The sequence below is a fragment of the Lathyrus oleraceus genome, chromosome 1, assembly GCF_024323335.1.
Source record: "Lathyrus oleraceus cultivar Zhongwan6 chromosome 1, CAAS_Psat_ZW6_1.0, whole genome shotgun sequence".
In the NCBI taxonomy this organism is placed as follows: Eukaryota; Viridiplantae; Streptophyta; class Magnoliopsida; order Fabales; family Fabaceae; genus Lathyrus; species Lathyrus oleraceus.
Window position 1 is genome coordinate 233303662 of NC_066579.1, and position 18478 is coordinate 233322139.

The window sequence follows — 18478 nt, forward strand, 5'->3', positions numbered from 1 at the left end:
CTTGAGCGATGGGGAAACTATCTCGCAATTGTATGGCAACATGCATCTGAGTTCTCATGACTCAACCACGATCATTATTCAGATCACGAAACATCAATTCCCGATCAGACTTACGTCTAAGCCAGCCTCGGTTCATGCATGCTCGTATGATTCGACTTTCACGGTGGATATCAGGTTCCCCTATGGGAATCTAACCCACTTTTAAGAACCATCACCCATATGGGACTCTAACCCACTTTGAGTATCTTTCACCGTATGGGACTCTAACCCACATAGGTGTCCACCTTTCCCCCATGTCCGCCATGGTTGGGGCTCAAACCCATTTGAGGCTCGAATCATTGGTCCCACATCCCAATGCTTACTCATCTAAGCATACCACAAGAGATGTGTACCACCACAGAAAAACACACATTCTGAATACATGATCGGTTCCACAAAACATTGGTTCCACGAACCATAACAAATTCATAAATCACAGGTGACTTCATTCACCATAATACACAAATAATAACATGGCATGTTCCATACAATGCGTCTCATCTTCAATCATGGCAATAATTCGTCCACGACCTCACATAAGCGTCGTACGAATGAATACCGTATTCTTATACATATATCACACATGCTCCATAACCTAGATTGTCTTTCTAAGTTATTAATCAAATTATTCTTCTAGGTTTCCTCACTCATCTTTGTAAGGTTTTTAATCATGTTGTTTCACCTTCCACATAACAACAATATTTAATTTTCATCATGATAAAATTCATGGCATTTATAAATCACATAATATTTTATAACATGGAACAATAATAATAGCCCTTTACGTTATCTTTCTAACGCATCCGGCCGTGTCCAAAACGGAGGTATAATACTCAATTAATTCATTAATCTATCCTAATCAAGATTTAGGTTAATATTTATTCATTTCATAAACATTCAACAACGACCTCTCTAGCCTAGTGGTAAGGCATGTACAGTTCAAAGGAGGTCCTGGGTTCGAATCCCACTGGTGACAAACTCTGCACAAACAGAAGACCCACTGGTGACAAACTCTGCACAAACAGAAGATTTAATTCTATTGGTCCCAATTATTAATATTTTATCTTCCAGCACCAATTGACCAATTATTAATGTTACCAAAAATGTCATTTCTTGTAATTATTAATATTGGTCTGTCTCTTTATTCATAATTAATCCCTTCAGAGTTCACTGGTTACTCTATTGGTCCCAATTGACAACATTTAGAGCACAAAGGAGCTCTAATCGTTACAAATGATAATAGATAATTTACATAGGAATTCAATTGGTCTCAACTGACAACTAATTGAGCATTTAAGGGAATATGGGATATTACAGTGACTCACGTATAATAAGTTTTTATTCTGAAAAATAAATAGTAATAATACACAATATTGAGTTATATTGTTAAAAAATGGGGACAACTACTCAAACAAGTTTTATCTTAGTATTTATATATGCCAGAAACAAAAATAAAACGAAACATAAGATTATTTTATGCAAAAAGAAATCTACCCTTTTGTTATATTTATCATCTTCTTAAACCATCTCTTTGTGAAAAGTATAACAACGCCATAATAAAATTAACAAATATAACGTGAATTACTTTTACGCGGAAAGAATGTCATTTTCTTTATGGTGTTTTTCATCATAATATGATAAATTACTAGAATACCTTTTGTTATTGTAATTAGTTGTCTCTAATTGTTATAAGTAGTTAATTTCTTTTGAAGATAACAAGCAACCAATTTTGTGACATCTAGTAAGTGTTAAATAAACTCACCACGATACATTAAGTATTTGCTCTAAAATATTACAACTAAAGTTAAAGGGTTTCGGTTTTCAATTTTAAACTAGTCAATTTAAAAAAAAAACTTTTAATAAATGCAAAGAAGTAAGAGTAGGGAAATTTCATATGCATTTGTTTATGGGTTATTTTGTGAAGATTTTTATTAGAGTTTGATAGTTTGGTTTAATTTGTTACGTAATTTTACAACTACTATCTAGTCATTAGTTATTTAGAAAGTTAAAAATATTTTTCTTGAATTGCCATGGGCACAATTTTTAAGGGAATTTCTTATCCCACCCTATGGAAAATCCAATATACTTCTTAGATTTTAGAGATGTATCTCCAAACGCACCCTTGCACTATTTTTGACACATCAAATGAGTGCTACCTGAGAGTAAAACAAAATAAAGTGTGACTCACGTATAATAAGTTTTCATTCTGAAAGGTAAATAGTAATAATACAAAATATTGGGTTATAAATTTAAAAAATGTGAACAGGTACTCAAACAAGTTTTATCTTAGTATTTATATATGTCTGAAACAAATATAAGACGAAACATAAGATTATTTTATGCAAAAAGAAATCTACATTATTGTTATATTTATAATCTTCTTAAAGCTTCTCTTCGTGAAAAGTATAACAACACCATAATAAAATTAACAAATGACATGAATTACTTTTACGCGAAAAGAATGTAATTTTCTTTATGGTGTTTTTCATCATAATATGGTCAATTACTAAAATACCTTTAGTTGTTGTAATTAGTTCCCTCTAATTGCTATAAGTAGTTGATTTCTTTTGAAGATAACAAGCAACTACTTTTGTGGCATCTAGTAAGTGTTGAATAAACTCACATCGATACATAAAATATTTGCTCTAAAATATTATAACTACACTTAAAGCTTTTTGGTTTTCAATTTTAAACTAGTCAATTTTAAAAAAAAAACTTTTAATAAATGCAAAGAATTAAATGTATAGAAATTTCATATGCATTTGTTTATGGGTTATTCTGTGAAGATTTTTATTAGAGTTTGATAGTTTGGTTTAATTTGTTACGTAATTTTACTACTACTATCTAATCATAAGTAATATAGAAAGTCAAAAATATTTTTTCTTGAATTGCAATGGGCATAAATTTTAAGCGAATTTCTTATCCCACCATATGGAAAATCCAATATACTTCTTAGAGTTTAGAGATGCATCTCCAAACGCACCCTTGCATTAGTTTTGACGCATCAAATGAGTGCTAACTGAGAGTAAAACAAAATATAGTGTGACTCACGTATAATAAGTTTTAATTCTGAAAAATAAATAGTAATAATACACAATATTAAGTTATATTGTTAAAAAATGTGAACAGGTACTCAAACAAGTTTTATCTTAGTATTTATATATGCCAGAAACAAAAATAAGACGAAACATAAGATTATTTTATGCAAAAAGAAATCTACACTATTGTTATATTTATCATCTTCTTAAACCTTCTTTTTTATTAAAAGTATAACAACACCATAATAAAATTAACAAATATGACATGAATTACTTTTTCGCGGAAAGAATGTCATTTTATGTATGGTGTTTTTCATCAAAATTAGGTCAATTACTAGAATACCTTTAGTTATTGTAATTAGTCCCCTCTAATTGTTATAAGTAGTTAGTTTCTTTTGAAGATAACAGGCAACCACTTTTGTGACATCTAGTCAGTGTCGAATAAACTCACATCGAGATAAAAAGTATTTGCTCTAAAATATTATAACTAAAGTTAAAGCTTTTTGGTTTTCTATTTTAAACTATTCAATTTTTTTCAAAAAAAAAATCTAATAAATGCAAAGAATTAAGAGTATAGAAATTTCATATGCATTTGTTTATGGGTTATTCTGTGAAGATTTTTACTAGAGTTTGATAGTTTGGTTAATTTGTTACGTAATTTTACTACTACTATCTAATCATAAGTTATATAGAAAGTCAAAAATAATTTTTCTTGAATTGGTATGGGCATAAATTTTAAGGGAATTTCTTATCCCACCCTATGGAAAATCATAAATACTTTTTAGATTTCAGAGATGCATCTCGGAACGCACCCTTGCACTATTTTTTGACGCATTAAATGAGTGTTGTCTCAGAGTAAAACAAAATAGAGTGTGACTCACGTATAATAAACTTTTATTCTCATAAATAAATAATAATAATACACAATATTGAGTTATATTGTTAAAAAATGGGGACAAGTACTCAAACAAGTTTTATCTTAGTATTTATATATGCTAGAAACTAAAATAAGAAGAAACATAAGATTACTTTATGCCAAAAGAAATCAACACTTTTGTTATATTTATCATCTTCTTAAACCTTCTCTTTGTGAAAAGTATAACAACGCCATAATAAAATTAACACATACGACATGAATTACTTTTACGCGGAAAGAATGTCATTTTCTTTATGGTGTTATTCATCATAGTATGGTCAATTACTAGAATACCTTTAGTTATTGTAATTAGTTCCCTCTAATTGTTATAAGTAATTAATTTCTTTTGAAGATAACAAGCAGCCACTTTTGTGACTTCTAGTAAGTGTTGAATAAACTCACATCGATACATAAAGTATTTGCTCTAAAATATTATAACTACAGTTAAAGCTTTTTGGTTTTCAATTTTAAACTAGTCAATTTTTAAAAAAAACTTTTAATAAATGCAAAGAATTAAATGTCTAGAAATTTCATATGCATTTGTTTATGGGTTATTCTGTGAAGATTTTTATTAGTGTTTGATAGTTTGGTTTAATTTGTTACGTAATTTTACTACTACTATCTAATCATAAGTTATATAGAAAGTCAAAAATAATTTTTCTTGAATTGCTATGGGCATAAATTTTAAGGGAATTTCTTATCCCACCCTATGGAAAATCCAATATACTTCTTAGATTTTAGAGATGCATCTCCAAACGCACCCTTGCACTATTTTTGACGCATCAAATGAGTGCTACCTGAGAGTAAAACAAAATAGAGTGTGACTCACGTATAATAAGTTTTAATTCTGAAAAATAAATAGTAATAAAACACAATATTGAGTTATATTGTTAAAAATGTGAACAGGTACTCAAACAAGTTTTATCTTAGTATTTATATTTGCCTGAAAGAAAAATAAGACGAAACATAAGATTATTTTATGCCAAAAGAAATCTACACTATTGTTATATTTATCATCTTCTTAAACCTTCTCTTGTATTAAAAGTATAACAACACCATCCTAAAATTAACAAATATGACATGAATTACTTTTACGCGGAAAGAATGTCATTTTCTTTAGGGTGTTTTTCATCATAATTAGGTCAATTACTAGAATACCTTTAGTTATTGTAATTATTTCCCTCTAATTGTTATAAGTATGTAATTTCTTTTGAAGATAACAAGCAACCACTTTTGTGACATCTAGTAAGTGTTGAATAAACTCACATCGATACATAAAGTATTTGCTCTAAAATATTATAACTAAAGTTAAAGCTTTTTAGTTTTCTATTTTTAACTATTTAGTTTTAAAAAAAACTTTTAATAAATGCAAAGATTTAAGAGTATGGAAATTTCATATGCATTTGTTTATGTGTAACAACCCGTATAATATATATCTAGAATAATATCATACAAGTGTTAATAATAGGTACTGATCCAACCTAAGTGCTTAATGGCATCAATATATATACATGTCCAAACTAAAAACATCAATGGAACATGTTATACATTAATGGATAAACAATAAAAATCTAAGAACTATGTGCAATATCTTCATGGCACACAAATCCACAACAGAAGATCATGATAAACAGCATCCCTTGAAACATCCACAACAACTTCTCTTAGATTCAACCTGCAAGGATTACTTGAAAAATAACACACTACGCCAAAAACTGGAATAGACAGTGCCCCTTAGAGGGCGCTTTCTTAAAGAAGCGCACTCTAAAGTGAAGAGAAAAAATAAGGAGCGAACAATTGGAATAGACAACGCACTTTAGAGGGCGCTTTTGTAACAAAGCGTCCTCTAAAGTGAAGCGAAAAAATAATGAGGAAATGGAGGGACACCAATAGAGGGCGCGTTTATAAAAGCGCCCTCTAAGGGTACCCTTAGAGGGCGCTTTTAAAAAAGCGCTCTCTAAGTCCATGTACATTTCCAGTTTATAAGGCGCTTTTGGAAAGCCTTAGAGAGCGCTTTCAGAAGCGCCCTCTTAGGCCCCCTTTAGAGGGCGCTTTTTTAAAGAAGCGCACTCTAAAGTGAAGAGAAAAAATAAGGAGCGAACAATTGGAATAGACAGCGCACTTTAGAGGGCGCTTTTGTAACAAAGCGCCCTCTAAAGTGAAGCGAAAAAATAATGAGGAAATGGAGGGACACCAATAGAGGGTGCGTTTATGAAAGCGCCCTCTAAGGGTACCCTTAGAGGGCGCTTTTAAAAAAGCGCTCTCTAAGTCCATGTACATTTCCAGTTTATAAGGCACTTTTGGAAAGCCTTAGAGAGCGCTTTCAGAAGCGCCCTCTTAGGCCCCCTTTAGAGGGCGCTTTTTTTACAAAAGCGCCCTCTAAGGTCCCCTTTAGTAAACATTAAAATTATAACATATACTGCATGTCTCTTTATTTTCCCTCTCTATATGCTATTTCGTTTACGTAACTGGGTTTTCTCTCTACTGCGATTACTCTCGTCCTCCGTTCGTTCTCCCTCCCTCACCGTCGTCGTCGCCGTCGCCTTTTTCTGCTGCTGCGTTCACGTTCACTGAGTTATCTGCGTCCACCGTCGCTGTTCACTTTCTTCTCCATCGTTACCGTCACCTTGAAGGTATTTCTCTTCTCCATCGTTACCGTTCACTTTCTTCAGGTGTTTGATTAGGGAATTTTCTAAACTGAGTTTTACATTTTATGCATTATGTTGATTAATTTTGTTTAGGGCAAACGAGCACTATATGGTGTTCATGAGCACCTTGTTGTAAGGTTTTTTATTTCTGATTGAAAACTGATGTCATTTGGAGTGTGTTTGAGCTTGTGCTTGGAAGTTTGATGATTATGGATGCAAGTTTGGTCATGTTCCAAACACCATAAGTTTTTGCATTGGTCTTTTGTATGCAGTAGGTGTGTTTGAGTTTGTATTCAATAATGATAAAAAAAGAGAGAGTTTAGATTGTTGTAACATGAGAGAAATGGAAGGTATATGAATGTGTTTTTTGTGTAGCTTCACGAATATGGTCATTGTCTTACTTGGGTATTATTGAATCATTTCTATATTACAGATAAAATGGCTAACCAAGACGATACCCATGACGCGAGTGGATCACGTAACAATGTTGAAAAAGAAATCAAACGAGGATTGACTGTTATGAAGTCAATCATTTGTGCAAGAGACAAGGGTGAAAATTTTGAAGTACATTGGAGTGCTGAAGACCAACTAATTGAGCCTAATGGTTCAATGTTGGCAAGTTACATTGGTTTCCTTGTTCGACAACATATTCCGATTACATGTGATAATTGGAGAAGTCCGGAATTGAAGGTTGGCAAAGAAAAAATATGGTCCGAGATACAGGTACTTACCATATATTGTTATATGTTTTTTTTGTTGACTATTTGTTGACCATATATTGTTATAATATTACTTATAATAACACACTCCATGTGTATGTTTTTTAGAGATCCTTTCACATCGATGAAAGCCGGCAAAAATATTGTATTCAATTGGCCGGAAAAAGACTCCGAGGATTTCGATCCTTTTTGTCCAACAAATTTCTCAAGGATGAAGAAGGAAAATTTGTTGAAACAGAACGGCCAATGAAGTATGCGGAGATTATTTCAGCCGAAGAATGGGATAACTTTGTCGCCAAACGAAGAAACGAAAAATTCCATGTAATGTCTATTAATTATGGTATTATACAATTGTTAAGTTACTTGGTTCTAATATGCCTTAAACTTTTCTATCCAGGAAGTAAGCGACAAAAATTGGAAAAGGGCATCAAAACCCGCGTATCCGTACAAAAAAGGGCGTACGGGATATGCACGGTTACAACAAAGAATTGTGAGTATATTCAAATGCTATGAGCTTATACATTGTCACAATATGTTATAATTGATGATCTTATAATCTGATTCAATGTGTAGCTAGCCGAGGAGAAAAGTGACGCAACATCTCTTCCGGAGCACGTATTGTGGAAGGCTGCTCGGGTTGGGAAGGATGGGGCTGTCGTTGAAGCGGTTCAAAATATTTATGAGGAATGTGTAAGTATATGTAACATTATTTCTTTAATTATATCGAAAATTTTGTTAGACATATAATTCATTTTTAATCTCCTCTAATAATATTTCAGGAGACTTTATCCCAAACCTTACCTTCAACCGAGGTCCAGGATTGCAGGAGCGTACTTAGTCGAGTACTAAATGTTCCTGAGTATTCCGGTCGTGTGAGGGGTAAGGGTTTTGGTGTGACTCCGTCGTCATTTTATAAAAAACCAAAAACAAAAAATCCTACCAACAAAGAGGTGATGGAGACCTTGGCGGAGTTAAGGGCACAAGTACTCGAACTGCAAAAGGAGAATGTAAGGTATAGAGAGGAAAGGTGCGGTTTTGAGGCAAAAGATACTAGTGACCGAGCTAGTATCAATTGTCAACCGAAATTTCCCGAGGTAATTATATATGTTATTATGAAATTAAAATAGCACTTTTTTACTTGACACATATACACGTTAACAATAACATTTATTATTGGTTTAGGGTATTACACCTTGTCAGCTGTATCTATCGTCACCAACTTATCGCATAGTTGGCAAGGGAAAAGTGCACAACACTTCGGGTGAATTACTTCACCATAATCCCCTCCCGGTGGGATATATGAAAGTTTCGGTTGACCTTGTATTAGATACGGACGCGCTTCTACCATTACCTGACGTTGTTTCAGAGACAACGTTGATGCGAGATGCAGTCGGATCCTTTGTTGGATGGCCGTCAGGTCTAATTTTCCCAGATGCCGAGGTATATATGTTCTAAATGATTATGAATATTTAGTGTTCACATTTCAATTCAGCTACAATTATGATATTTAATCAATCCTTATTACATGGTAATGTTAGACTCCTACAAGACCCACACATAAAGCTGGTAAAGGGATTTCAAGACGCATCGAGTCGGTTTCATCTCAAAAAGAGGTACAAATATATATACCCATTGAATTATATACGCAACGATTCTGTTGCATCACAAAAAGTCATGATTTAATTTATATGAATTTTTAGGTTCCCGGTCGAAAGTTGAAAAGCGCTGGTAAGGATATTCCAACGACGTCCGGGACAAAATCTCAAATTATGATGCGTCTTGAGAAAATGGTGGAAGAGTCCGATATTATGCACGGCGCCATCCGTAGTGTAGATTTCGATGAAGGTGTTTTCGGAATTGCTCATTCCGAAATAATTGCAAAGGAGGACATGCAACAACTTTTTGAACGCGAAGAATTGGGCATCGCTGTCATTCATACATACATATGGTACTCCGATCAATCTATTATTTACTTAGTTGAACAATTTATTTACACATTTCAATGAGTAGTCTAATGTTTATTATGTTTCTATTTAAGGTATATGTATGACACATTGATGCGGGGAACTGAATTGTGTAACCGTTTCAATTTTATTGCTACTTCCCGTATCAACACAACGTTAATAACGAAAAATCCAACATCCGTAAAGAATGAACTAGTCGATAGATTCATGGCGGTCGGCGATAATACTACACCCAGTTTGTATTTTTTACCGTTTAATTCTGGCAACGGGTTAGATTTTCTTTCTAATAATTTCATTCTAATCTATGTATATCTTTTACGTAGAAAATTTTCATGCATCTAAATTTTTGTTTTATTTTACAGTGGTCACTCGGTGTTGGTTGCTATGGATCTTTCGAGACTAATGGTGTATTATCTCGATTCGTTATCGGGTGATTGGAGTAAATATCCGAGTATGAAGAAGACGATTGACGCGTAAGTGAAATTCCCCTAAATATTCGTGTGTATTTGTATATTTAATTATGTCTGTCAGATTGATCTCAATATACGTTTTTATTTTGTTAGGGCAATACTAAAATTTAGATCGAAAAAGAATTATCGTAATAGGAAGGACATTACCTGGGTCAGAGTTCAGGTATATATTAAGTATCTTATTTTTGCTTATAATAGTGTTTGTTTTTTGCTTATAATAGTGTTTGTAAGAAATTAACTATATATATATTGTTTGTTTTTCTGTGTAGTGTCCTCAGCAAAACAATTCGGTCGATTGCGGATTTTTTGTATTGAGATTTATGAGAGATATCATTGCGTTGAATCGTATAGACATCCCAAAAATGGTATGGAATAATAACTTAGGGTTTATTTTAATATTATCGGATATTTCATCTAATTTGTTACTAAATCATGAATATGTTTTATACTCTTAATTGTAGTACTTTGACGAATACAAATCTTACTCAAGAGCTCATTTGGATGAAATTAAGGATGAATTGTGTCAATTCATTATTGATCAAAGAATCATATAGCTAGGTTGTATATTGTTGTACATATATGTATGGAATGTTGTTGTTGTATGTTGTTGTTGTATATATGTTGTATATTGTTGTTGTACTTTTACTAAATCATGAATATGTTGTTGTATATTGTTGATCAAAGAATCATATATTAATGTTGTATATATGGAGGATTAATGTTGTATATAAATGGATTCATGTTGTATATATCAATGGATTAATGGTGTATAACATTGGATTAAAGGATGAAATCAATATGAATTTTACACTTTTGCAGCATGCGAACAGGTTCCCAATTAAATACCCACTGTTTTTCAAACAAAGTTTTTTAAAATAACTAACACTTTAGAGGGCGCTTTCTGTAGGAAGCGCCCTCTAAACACTTTACATTGACAACTTTAGAGGGCGCTTTGTCCAGAAAGCGCCCTCTAAGGTGGCCCTTTATGGACCACTCCAGAGGGCGCTTTTTTCTGAAAACGCACTATAATGTGGCCCTTAAAGGGCCACTTTAGACAGCGCTTTCTCCAGGAAAACAAAGCGCTGTCTTTACCTATGCCAGCGCCACTTTAGAGGGCGCTTAAAAGCGCTGTTATAGGCCAAAATAAGCGCCCTTTTTTCCCTTATTTGGCGTAGTGACAACAATAATGGGATGAGATAATAATCTCAGTGAGTTATCCTATCCTATGGGTCCACTCATCTCTACAGGATTTTCTAATCAATATTCAACTCATATCTAACTCAAGTCAACAAGGGAACGAAGACTTGAGCGATGGGGAAACTATCTCGCAATTGTATGGCAACATGCATCTGAGTTCTCATAACTCAACCACGATCATTATACAGATCACGAAACATCAATTCCTAAACGGACTTACGTCTAAGTCAGGCCCGGTTCATGCATGCTCGTATGATTCGACTTTCATGATGGATATCCGGTTCCCCTATAGGACTTAAACCCACTATTGAGAACCATCACTCGTATGGGACTCTACCCACTTTGAGTCTCTTTCACCGTATGGGCCTTATCCCACTTTGGTGTCCACCTTTCCCCCATGTCCGCCATGGTTGGGGCTCAAACCCAATTGAGGCTCGAAGCATTGGTCCCACATCTCAATGCTTACTTGTCTAAGCATACCAAAAGAGATGTGTACCATCATAGAAAAACACATATTCTGAATACATGATCGGTTCCACAATCATCGGTTCCACAAACCATAACAAAATCCATCAATCACAGGTGACTTCATTCACCACAATACACAAATAATAACATGGCATGTTCCATACAATGTGTCTCATTCTCAATCATGGCAATAATTCGTCCACGACCTCCACATAGACATCGTACGAATGAATACCGTATTCTCGTTCATATATCACACATGTTCCATAACCTAGATTATCTTTCTAAGTTATTAATCATGTTATACTCCTAGGTTTTCTCCCTCACCTTTGTAAGGTTTTTAATCATGTTATTTCACAATCAAACATATCAACCATGTTTAACATCCATCATAATATAATTCATAGAATTTGTAAGACACATAATATACTATAACATGGTATCATAATAATAGCCTTTTTCGTTATCTTACTAACGCATCCGTCCGCATCCAAAACGGAGTTATAATACTCAATTAATTCATTAATCTATCTTAATCAAGATTTAGATTAACATTTATTCATTGCATGACTATTAAACAATAAGATCCTTAGCCTAGTGGTAAGGCTTGTACCATATCAAGGAGGTCCCGGGTTTGACCCCCATTGGTAACATATTTTAATTCATCAAATAATTAATTCATGTCAATAGATTGATCAAATGAATCAATCGATTGAATGTGAATTGCTCTCAAAATTTTACTAAACCAATCGATTGGTTGGAACCCTCCCATTAATAATGTTGTAGTTTTCTTTATTTGTGGGGTCTTATATATATTCCATTTTAATGTGCCTCACACACAACCCGAAAGAATTCGGGGGAAGGGGTCATTTCATTTTTTGATCCAGAATGAATAGTTTCAAGAGATGAGAGAATTCAGAATACCCACTAGAAATACTAATCCAATCCATAATGATGTACCAGAAAAGACAACATTTTTGTTACTTGACCAACCATCAGGAGAAGCAAATACAACAGGTACACTAATTAATAAAATGGATGAAGTAACAATTAATGCAAAAACAGCTAATTGAAACGCAATAGTCATGTTTATAATCCTCTAATTTACCAACAAAAGAACTATGCCATTTGATCCCCCAACCCCTTATTGTCCCCTTCCAAAAATAAATAAAAAGACATTCTCCTTATGGAGGGTTTTATCATGAATCCATTGATTTTAGATGACACTCCTTATTGGGGCATGGATCGAGGGGTAGTTTTTTTTATTTCACAAAAGAGCATGCTGGATCATGCATATATAATATATACGGATAGAGAACTAGACCAATAGATTCACACTGGATATCTTTATCATAGATAGATATCTTTATCATAGAGAAAAGGGTATTAATTTGTATGGTCATGTTCTCTTGAGTGGAATAAAGATAAAATAGAAATTATCTTTTAGAGAGATGGCTGAGTGGTTGATAGCTCCGGTCTTGAAAACCGGTATAGTTCGAAACAAAGAACTATCGAGGGTTTGAAATCCCCCTCTCTCCTTTTTCTTGGCGAATGGATTTTTTTTATTGATTTTGGTTGGCTCAGTTTTTTCGGGCTCGGCTATATCACCACTTAGCTGAGCCCGAAAAAAGATTAGATATAAATGAATTGAAAAACAAAACCTTTTTTCAATATGATCTCCTCGACTCAACCCAATATGTATACTAAAATCAAAGTGATTCTTACGTCAAGCATTGGATTTCATGTCTCAATTAAGAGGAGTCATGGAAAGAACAGGCTCAAAATCTTTATCAATTCCTTTTTCAAATCCTGCGGCAGCTGCGCGAGCTCTTCCTGCGTGCCATAAATGACCTACGAATAGGAAGAATCCTAGAACAAAATGAGAAGTAGCTAACCAACTTCTAAGAGAGACATAATTGACTGCATTAATCTCTGTAGCTACGCCAGCCACGAAATTTAAAGAACCTAAAGGAACATGAGTCATATATTTCGCGGAACGATGTTCTTGCCAAGGCTGTATATCTTTTTTCAGTCTACTCAAGTCCAAACCATTAAGACCTCTTAGAGGTTCTAACCAGGGAGCACGCAGATCCCAAAAACGCATAGTTTCTCCTCCAAAAATGACTTCTCCGGTCGGAGAACGCATTAGATATTTACCTAAAACGGTAGGCCCTTGAGCAGAGCCTACATTAGCTCCAAGACATTGGTCTCTAACTAGAAAAGTAAATGCTTGAGCTTGAGAAGCTTCCGGTCCAGTGGGACCATAAAACTCACTAGGATAAGCAGCATTATTAAACCAGACAAAGCAACAAGCTATAAAACCAAAAACGGCTAAAGCACCTAAACTATAGATAAGTAAGCTTCTCCAAACCATACTAGTGCACGCCGAGCCCATGCAAAGGGTTTGGTTAAGATATGCCAGATTCCACCAAGTATACAAATGGAACCCAACCATACATGTCCCCCAATTATATCTTCCAAATTGTCCATACTAACAATCCAACCTTCTCCCCTAAAAGGGGATTTTAGTAAATAACCAAATAGAATGCTTGGACTAAGGGTGAAGTTGGTAATTTTTCTTACATCTCCCCCTCCTGGAGCCCAGGTATCATATATACCTCCAAAATAAAAAGCCTTAAATACTAGAATAAAAGACCTTATACCTAACAAAATTAAGTGAATACCTAAAATAGTAGTCATTTTATTTCTATCTTTCCATACATAACCAAAGAATGGAAAAGATTCTTCAAGAGTCTCAGGTCCCAATACCGCCAAAGCCCAATACTGCAGAGGAAATTAAGTGAATTACTCCAGACACAAAGTATGGAAAGGTGTCGATAACTTCCCCTCCAGGACCTACCCCCCAACCTAGAGTTGCTAGATGGGGAAGTAAAATTAAGCCTTGTTCATACATGGGCTTCTCGGGTACGAAATGAGCAACTTCAAATAGGTTCATTGCTCCGGCCCAGAATACCATTAATCCGACATGGGCTACATGGGCCCCCAGTAGTTTACTAGATAAATTGATAAGTCGGGTATTACCAGCCCACCAAGCAAAACCAGTAGTTTCTTGGTCACGACCAGTTAAAGCTAAAGTTCCATTAAAGAGCGTTTCCACGTGGTAGAACCTCCTCAGGGAATATAAGGTTTTCATGAGGCTGATCTTAAGTCGCTATCCACGTACGAATACCTTCGTTTAAGAGAGTATTTTTGGTGTAGAAAGTCTCAAACTCAGGATCTTCCGCTGCGCGGATTTCTTGAGAAACAAAGTCATATGCACTTAGGTTCAGGGCCAGATCGACTACTCCAAGAGCACTCATCCATAAACCAGTTACTGGTACAAATAACATAAAGAAATGTAACCAACGTTTATTGGAAAAAGCAACCCCAAAGATTTGGGACCAAAAGCGGTTAGCAGTAATCATTGAATAAGTTTCTTTTGCTTGGGTTGGGTTAAAAGCCCGGAGTGTATTTGCTCCATCACCATCTTCAAATAAAGTATTTTCTACGGTAGCGCCATGAATAACGCATAGTAGGGCAGCGCCCAATACACCAGCAACTCCCATCATATGAAATGGGTTTGATATCCAATTATGAAACCCTTGGAAAAAGAGAATGAATTGAAATATAGCTGCTACACCAAAACTAGGCGCAAAGAACTAACCAGATTGGCCCAGTGGATAAATAAGGAATGCAGAAACAAAAATAGCAATTGGATCGGAGAATGCGATTGCATTATAAGGTCTCAATTGAACAGATCGAGCAAGTTCAAATTGACGTAACATAAAACCCATTAATCCGAAAGCACCGTGAAGAGCAACAAAAGTCCACAGACCACCTAATTGACACCAAGGGGTCAAATCTCCCCGTGCTTCAGGACCCCACAGTAACAACAAAGAGTGTGCTAAACTATTAGCAGGAGTAGAGACTGCTGCAGTTAAGAAGTTACAACCTTCCAAATAGGAACTTGCCAATCCATGAGTATACCATGAAGTTACAAAGGTGGTACCTATGAACCAATCCCCCACGGCAAAATAGGCGCAAGGAAAGAGCAATAGACCGGACTAACCCACAAAAACAAAACGGCCCCTCTGTAACTAGTCATCCATAATATCAAATAAATCATTTTGAGTTTTGGTAAATTTACCAAGAGCTATAGTCATAGTAATCCTCCTATTCAACTACTTCAAACCATTTCCGAACACCTCCTAGCATTTTCAGGGATGGAACCTTCGAGGCCTTTTTCATTTTATATATGATATGATTTCTCGTAGACTCTCCCTTGTTTTCGACTGGGTTTCGAATAGAAAAATTATTTTTTTGTCGATTGATATCTAATCTAGGTCAAATCCATTGACTTAATTGGCCTATTCCTTTCTATTCTAAAAAAATTCCCTAAGTCATGACTCGAAAAGTGTCTTATGACTCATAAATCCTATAAATACATTTTTTAAAGAACTATTCCATAAACAAATGATCGATCGCTTTTATTACTCTCGTTACTAGCATATCCCCAGACATACTACTCTGCTTTTATCAAATAAGATTATTCTTGAATCTTGTTCGTGAAATAAAAAAAAATTGTTTTCTATATTATTCGAATTTGTATGTCTAGAAAACTACTAGAGGATCCTATATTTTACTTTCTATTTTACATTGATTTCTTTTATTGTCTTCTTTGTTCTATTTTTATTTCATTCAGATTAATCAAATTCTGACGTATACCCTTTCGTGCGGATCGAGGTAAGAAATTGGAATATTTTTCTTTATGTGCAAGTTTCGTCCATTAATTTCCTTCAAAATCTTGTATGCCTTGTATGCATAGATATGAAAACCAAATTTGGATACTTGAAGTCATGATTTGATGGATTTTTCGATTATTATTATAGACATATCTTCAAGAAATAATAGAAATCAATTTGGATCTTTTCTTGTATTCGGAAAAAAGATATTTTGAAGTCAAATGACTTGTCTGTTGGAACTTAAAATAAGCCTTCCACTAGAGGAGAGGAGTAGAAATTGATTCCTAGGAACAATAAGATTTTATCCGAAATATCAACAGATTCTTGTAGAGTTAGAACCAAAAAGGTATTAAAAAGAAAAAAAGATCCACTATTCGAATTTCATTTCTATCCAATTTGAATATCAGAATAGTGGATATAGTTATGATTCAACAGGTTAGGTCCACTTACTTTTTTTAGAATCTCTCCCTTTATTTGATTGGAATAATCGAAAATAGGAGTATCTGACAATTCAAGGAAATATTACATTCTAAAAAAAGAAATAATATATATAGAAAAGAATGCCATTTCCCTTTCTAACTAGAATGAGTTTACTCTATTCGAATGATAACAATAACTTAATAGAGTTTCAATTCTAAATTCAATTTTTTAATGAAATTCAACTATTCCTTCATTTTATTTTATTTTATTACAAACAGAAACTTCTTACAAATATCAAGAATATTTGTATATGTTCCTTCAAATAGGAATACTACTGTTATCATTTTTTGATAAAAAAAAGCCCTTTATCGGATTTGAACCGACGACTTACGCCTTACCATGGCGTTACTCTACCACTGAGTTAAAAAGGCGTTGTTTGAATCAATTCCCGAATACAGAATAAGTCAATATGAATATGAGTTTAGTACATCTATTTGTTACTGCATATACTTATTATATATATATATATATATATATATATATATATATATATATATATATATATATATATATATATATATATATATATATATATATATATATATATATATATATATATATATATATATATATATATATATATATATATATATATATAAATCAGATTTATATATATGTACATAGATCTATTTTTTGTACCAACTCATTAATGAACAAAAAATTGGATTGACGGGTATAGTGAAAAAAGAATTTATTCATATTGGATTTGATAAATATCACTGGAATTCAATTTTTCAAAACCGATTCGAATTGAAGTCATCTTCATCATAACACGAAATTAATTTCATTGATACATGTACCCCTAATTCAAATATTTCTGAATCTTTGATAAATGGATTCTATCTTGTCCCTCAACTGAATTCTTATTGATCTTCATCCTTTTTTATTCAATTTCCGGATTCATTCTCGTTTTTTATTTCTCGACTTAGTTTGAAATAGAAATATACCTAATTCAATCTTCTTAACACCGAATGAAAGTGAAAGAAATAAGGTGTTAATGCCCCCTGTTCCAACAAATCAATCATTTCCAGAAAGGATTCTATGTTTATTTTGGTTTGTTTCGCATTACTTCGTTTTGTTTTGTATTTTGTTGACTTATACATTGGTGATTGGAATGAACAATTTCGAAATCGAAAGGATTAATCAAACAAATGTAAGGAATTCTGAAAGATGAGAAGATCCTTCTGATCGAATCATTATATTGACAATTTCAAAAAACTGTTCATACTATGAACATAGTAGAATGGAGGTCGAGGAAGGATGCCCCCATCGTCTAGCGGTTTAGGATATTTCTCTTTCAAGGAGGCAACAGGGGATTCGAATTCCCCTGGGGGTAGGTGTAAGACCCCAATTTTGTCCCTAAGATCCCTCATGGCATTATAGCATTGCATTGCATTGCCTCAAGGATCATTGAGCATCCTGGCTTCCTTTCCCTTTGGGTGGGATCTCCTGTGAGTGGTTTGAGATCACCAGGCATGCTTGTATTATATATCATTGCTTTTCTTGTTTTATTCACTAACCAAAAGCACAAAAATATTGTCACTAACATTTGTTTTGCAGTTGAAGCAATCACAGGTCAAGCACTTCAAAGAGCATCCTTTGTACAAGAGCTGGGATATTTTCCTTGGTATAAGGACCATATGATCATTACGTTGAGCTTACATGAGCTAGGGTTTCATTTTGAAGCAAATCCCCAAGTGGTAAAGGCTCAAGTTCATCAAAGCATGTCAAGGTCATCTGAAGACCAAATGGTCAACTGTGGACTTTGAGGGTGGGGAAATGAATTTGAACACCTCA

At 33.9% G+C, this 18478-nt stretch overlaps 1 non-coding gene and 1 pseudogene across 1 annotated transcript; both read right to left on the reverse strand.

The window, feature by feature from the left end:
• Positions 1-12274: 12274 nt before the first annotated feature.
• On the reverse strand, positions 12275-15857 carry LOC127128876 (photosystem II CP43 reaction center protein-like; annotated as a pseudogene).
• A 1123-nt stretch (positions 15858-16980) lies between these two features.
• TRNAT-GGU (transfer RNA threonine (anticodon GGU)) lies at positions 16981-17052 on the reverse strand. Its single transcript has one exon. It is a non-coding gene; the product is annotated as a tRNA-Thr (tRNA).
• Positions 17053-18478: the final 1426 nt, after the last annotated feature.